The following is a 5718-nucleotide window of genomic DNA, read 5'->3' as shown; positions in this document are numbered from 1 at the left end:
AATAAATTTTTGATGGTTTTGATCAAAACGTTCCACGGAAAGCAAATCCATTTTCTGACCAGTTTCTGGTTAGCAGATACAATAACAAAGGACAAGTGGTTTCTAACTCTGCCTCTAGCGCACCCCAGTACAGCAGAACCCCGTTTATCTGACCTAACTGGGACCGGGGCCAGATCAGATAATCAAGAATCCAGATAAACCAGATAATGGGAAAGTGCAATGCTTTATTGCCATCTAGAGGCCAGAGGAGAGATTACCACTATTTGGATCTGTGTGCACTGGCTGACTAGTTAACACGAAGAGCCAGATAATGGTGGGTCAGATAAACCGGGTTCTACTGTAGACGGATACAAGGATAACTGCCCAATGGACCATTTTAATACTAGTATCTGGGTTGCCCTTTCTAATCCATTCCTGACTTGGAGGTCAATTTGATATTAGCTTGTAGATCCCAATGGCCAGAGTTAAGTGTTTTTGTCTTTGGTCTCATTGGGGAGCCCTCTGCATTCCCCTTTTGTCCAGATGTGCAGTTGCTTCAGACCTCCTGCTTATAAGCTGTATTCTTTACTCATAGGTGCCAACTTCCCCTCTTTCCCAGGGTGCTCGACCCCTGCTCTGATGCTGGCCCTGCCCCCCACTCCACCCCTTTCAAGAGGCCCCGCTCCTGCCCTGTTTCTTCCCATCCCTTCCTCGCCCCATTCGAACTCCTTCCCCAAATCTCTGCCCTGGCCCTGCCTCTTCCCAGCCCCCTCCCCTGAGTGAGCCATGTTCCCATTCCTCCCCTTCCCTCCCGGAGTGTGCTAACGCTGCCAAACACCTGTTTGACGGTGGCTGGGTGGGAAACTCTGGGAGGTAGGTGGAGGATCGGGGATGTGGCATGCTCGGGCCGGGAGAAGGAGGAGGCGGAGGGAGCTTGGCTGCTGCTGGCTGCAGAGCCCCACTAATTTTTCCCTGTGGGTGCTCCAGTCCCTGAGCACCCATGGCATCGGTGCCTATGCCTTTACCCCCTGCCAGACACAGCCTACTTCCCTGATTGTCTCTCAGGCCCATTTCTCAAGCTACTTGCCCTTCCCTCCACAGCCATCCCTGTCCCTGAACTTGGTTCCCTTTGCACTCTACCATTTCCGGTTCACTGACCATCATGGAGCCCTCTACAGGCTATAGCCTGAAATAAGTTCCTGCACCACACCCAGTACACCCAGAGGCTGTGCCAGCATTGCTCTGCTTTGTTATTTAGTTAATGGAATGTGATGGGGGTACCCAAGTTCTTTGGAACGCCCAGTGGTGATGGCAGAAGCAGCAGCAGCCTGGTGCCTCTGTCTTTCCAATCCCCCAGGTGGATACACGGGCCAGAAAAGGCCTGATGAGTACTGACCATTTTCAATCCCACACCACAGGGGGCACATGTCCATCTACCATGTCCCTCTCTGGTTCCCTGATTTTTAACCTTTGACCTCACTCCTGTCCCTGTTTTGTCATTTGTTGTCCCTAGTATTCAGCTATAGCCTGGATCCAATGGCTCCTCCCCCCTGGTTGAGGTCAGAGCCGGCTCTACCGTTTTTGCCGCCCCAAGCAGCATGCCGAATTGCTGCCCCTGTGCGTGGCTGAAAGAGCTGGGAGCTGCTGCCCATAGAGGCTGCCACAGAATTGCAATCTGCAAGGGGCAGAAACGCCCTAACGGCACACGGACGGCTGCCCCTTGCGGATTGCTGCTCCACGCACCTGCTTGGCATGCTGGTGCTTGGAGCTGGCCCTGGGTGAGGTGCTCACTTGGGTTGTGGAAGACCTGGGTTCAAATCCCTGAGGCACATCAGGCAGTGTGTGGAACTGAGCACGTTTCCCACCTTCTTGGTAAGTGCTCTACGCACTGGGCTAAAGGCTATAAGGAGAGCACAGTTAATTCCTCCTCCATTGGCTGTGTTTTGTGTGGGGCCTGCTAGGTGGCCCCTGAGCACAGGCACGGGATTGGGCCCCACAGGTGAGGGAGGCTTTGGGAGCTCACCAGGGCCTAGCTTTGAGCAAGGTGACCAGGCATGAAGGCTGAGGTGGCTCTGTGCATGCCCAGTGCCAGATTTTTAGGTGTTTACAGGATTAGGTGATGGCTGAGTCAGGGTTTTGAAGATCTTAATTTTGGACTTTGGCATCTAAAAAGGCAGTTAGATGCCTAAATCTGTTTGTGGATCTAGCCCCTAGTGACATCCATTGTTTTTGTCCAGGTGGGGGCAGGGCATCTTTGCCTGGCCTGTTCCTACCATTCCCAGATGGGGCTATTGGTGGTCCCTGTCTACAGCTGTGGGAGGTCAGTGCACCTCTGGAGAGTGTCAACACCCATCTTCAAACGGGTAGCTACTAGGTAGTGGATGAATCTTGCCCTCTTGAATGCAAGTTTCTAGGGAATAGATGATCCTTGTACTCTAATACCTGGTGATGTGTTAGCAGAGGGTTCCCCCTGTAATTAATATGGACCCTTTCAAAGGGTGTCAAGGAGTTTCTGGTGCGCCACTTCTGCACCAGCAGATTTCTTTCATATTATCGCTTTCACTTAAAATCTCCATTTTCAATCTGCTTTCCAGTGGGTACTGTGTGAAAAGAGGAAATGTCAGGTCTTTGCACGACGAGGTCTGTATACCGTTTTATTTGAAGTTTCCGTTTATTCTTACAAGATGAACAGCTCTGGGAACACCATCTTAATTTGTTTTTGTAATAAATCAATGCCTCTCTGGGCAAGGCAGAGTAGCGCTCATTAGTCCTAGAGAACTCCCAAGAGTTAGGTATAACTAGCTTGTTTATAGGGAGCAAAGTTGGCTCATTATTGATCTGTGTGTGGTGTGGGACCAAGTGGCAGCTCTTCTCCTGGAGGGTTAATTAGCCTAAGGCAATCGTCAGCAGCCCAGAGAAGTTCCACTCTTGAAAAATGATAAAGTGAGGAGCCCAACACCTCCCAACGGCCCATGTCTCTCCCAAATGAATAGTGCTGCAAGGCAGGGAGAAGTCTCCCTCAGTACCCAAGGTGCTGAGATATTTGGAAAATTAGGTGCTGATGGAAGTCGTTGATGGAAGCCTTCCCGTTAAGTTCAGTGGAAACTGGTAAGGCCCTTAATACCATGGAATAATAAAACACTCTTTGGGTAAACTTTTTGTTAGTGCCTCAGTGGGGAGAGTTTCAAAGGGATGAAGGGGAGGTAAGTGCCCAACTCCCATTGACTTTTGGTGGGAATTGGGGGCCAGTTTTTCAAAGGTGTTTAGGTGCTTAGCGATGCAGACAGAGAGAAGCCCAGTGGGATTTTCAAAAGTGCCTAGGGAAGTTCGGCACCTGACTCCCATCTGCACCTTTAGATGTCTGAATAGTTTTAAAGATCTGTCCCTGGGAGACAATGTCCTGCTGAAAATCAAAATGAGGCTCCTAAGTGGCAATTTTGACAACCTCAGGGAACTGATGGGCAGGATCCCCTGGGAGAATAACATGAGGGGGAAAGGAGTCCAGGAGAGCTGGCTGTATTTTAAAGAATTGGTTACAGGGACAAACCATCCCGATGTGTAGAAAGAATAGTAAATATGGCAGGTGACCAGCTTGGCTTAACAGTAAAATCATTGCTGATCTTAAACACAAAAAAGAAGCTTACAAGAAGTGGCAGATTGGACAAATGACCAAGGAAGAGTATAAAAATATTGCTCGGGCATGCAGGAGTGAAATCAGGAAAGCCAAATCACACCTGGAGGTGCAGCTAGCAAGAGATGTTAAGAGTAAGAAGAAGGGTTTCTTCAGGTATGATAGCAACAGGAAGAAAGCCAAGAAAAGTGTAGGCCCCTCACTGAATGAGGGAGGCAACCTAGTGACAGAGGATGTGGAAAAAGCTAATGTACTCAATGCTTTTTTTGCCTCTGTCTTCACGAACAAGGTCAGCTCCCAGACTACTGCACTGGGCAGCACAGCATGGGAGGAGGTGACCAGGCCTCTGTGAAGAAAGAAGTATTTCGGGACTATTTAGACAAGCTGGAAGAGCACAAGTCCATGCGGCCGGACACGCTGCATCCAAGAGTGATAAAGAAGTTGGCGGATGTGATTGTAGAGCCATTGGCCATTATCTTTGAAAACTTATGGCGATTGGGGGAGGTCCCGGACGACTGCAAAAAGGCTAATGTAGTGCCCATCTTTAAAAAAGGGAAGAAGGAGGATTCTGGGAAAATCATGGAGCAGGTCCTCAAGGAATCAATTCTGAAGCACTTAGAGGAGAGGAAAGTGATCAGGAACAGTCAGCATGGATTCACCAAGGGCAAGTCATGACTGACTAATCTAATTGCCTTCCAGGACAAGATAACTGGCTGTGTGGATGAGGGGAAAGCAGTGGATGTGTTTTCGTTGACTTTAGCAAAGCTTTTGACACGGTCTCCCACAGTATTCTTGGCAGTAAGTTAAAGACGTATGAGCTGGATGAATGGATGATAAGGTGGATAGAAAGCTGGCTAGATTGTTGGGCTCAACGGTTAGTGATCGATGGTTCCATGTCTAGTTGGCAGCTGGTATCAAGTGGAGTGCCCCAAGGGTCGGTCCTGGGGTTGGTTTTGTTCAATATCTTCATTAATGATCTGGAGGATGGTGTGGATTGCACCCTCAGCAAGTTTGCAGATGACACTAAACTGGGAGGAGTGGTAGATACGCTGGAGGGTAGGGATAGGTTACAGAGGACCCTAGACAAATTGGAGGATTGGGCCAAAAGAAATCTGATGAGGTTCAACAAGGACAAGTGCAGAGTCCTGCACTTAGGACGGAAGAACCCCATGCACTGGTACAGACTAGGGACTGAATGGCTAGGGAGCAGTTCTGCAGAAAAGGACCTAGGGGTTACAGTGGACGAGAAGGTGGATATAAATCAACAGTGTGCCCTTGTTGTCAAGAAGGCCAAAGGCATTTTGGGATGTATGGGGGCATTGCCAGTGGATCGAGGGACGTGATCGTTCCCCTCTATTCGACATTGGTGAGGCCTCATCTGGAGTACTGTGTCCAGTTTGGGGCCCCACAGTACAAGAAGGATATGGAAAAATTGGAAAGAGTCCAGCGGAGGGCAACAAAAATGATTAGGGGACTGGAACACATGACTTATAAGGAGAGGCTGAGGGAACTGGGATTGTTAAGTCTGCAGAAGAGAAGAATGAGGGGGGATTTGATAGCTGCTTTCAACTACCTGAAAGGGGGTTCCAAAGAGGATGGATCTAGACTGTTCTCAGTGGTAGCAGGTGACAGATCGAGGTGTAATGGTCTCAAGTTGCAGTGGGGGAGTTTTAGGTTGGATATTAGGAAAAACTTTTTCAGTAGGAGGGTGGTGAAACACTGGAATGCGATACCTAGGGAGGTGGTGGAATCTCCTTCCTTCGAAGTTTTTACGGTCAGGCTTGACAAAGCCTTGGCTGGGATGATTTAGTTGGGGATTGGCCCTGCTTTGAGGTTGGACTAGATGACCTCCTGATAGTCTATGGTTCTAGGATTCTATGAATTGTACTTCTGACAATTGCACTCACATGTATCACAGTGAAAGATGGCTTAGAAATATTCTACAGCCATATGATCTCTTCAAAGCTAAACCTGGGCTGCAGTTCTGGGCCCCATCATTAAACTCAATAAGTGGACACTGTACCCACCCTATCCAGCGTGGGCCTCCTGCATTAGTGTCTTTCTCAGATCTGTGTTGGTTCCCAATTTGTTCTTGCAGCTGGTCCAGA

The sequence above is a fragment of the Caretta caretta genome, chromosome 24 (assembly GCF_965140235.1).
Source record: "Caretta caretta isolate rCarCar2 chromosome 24, rCarCar1.hap1, whole genome shotgun sequence".
NCBI lineage: Eukaryota > Metazoa > Chordata > Testudines > Cheloniidae > Caretta > Caretta caretta.
Note: the sequence above shows the minus strand (reverse complement) of the source record.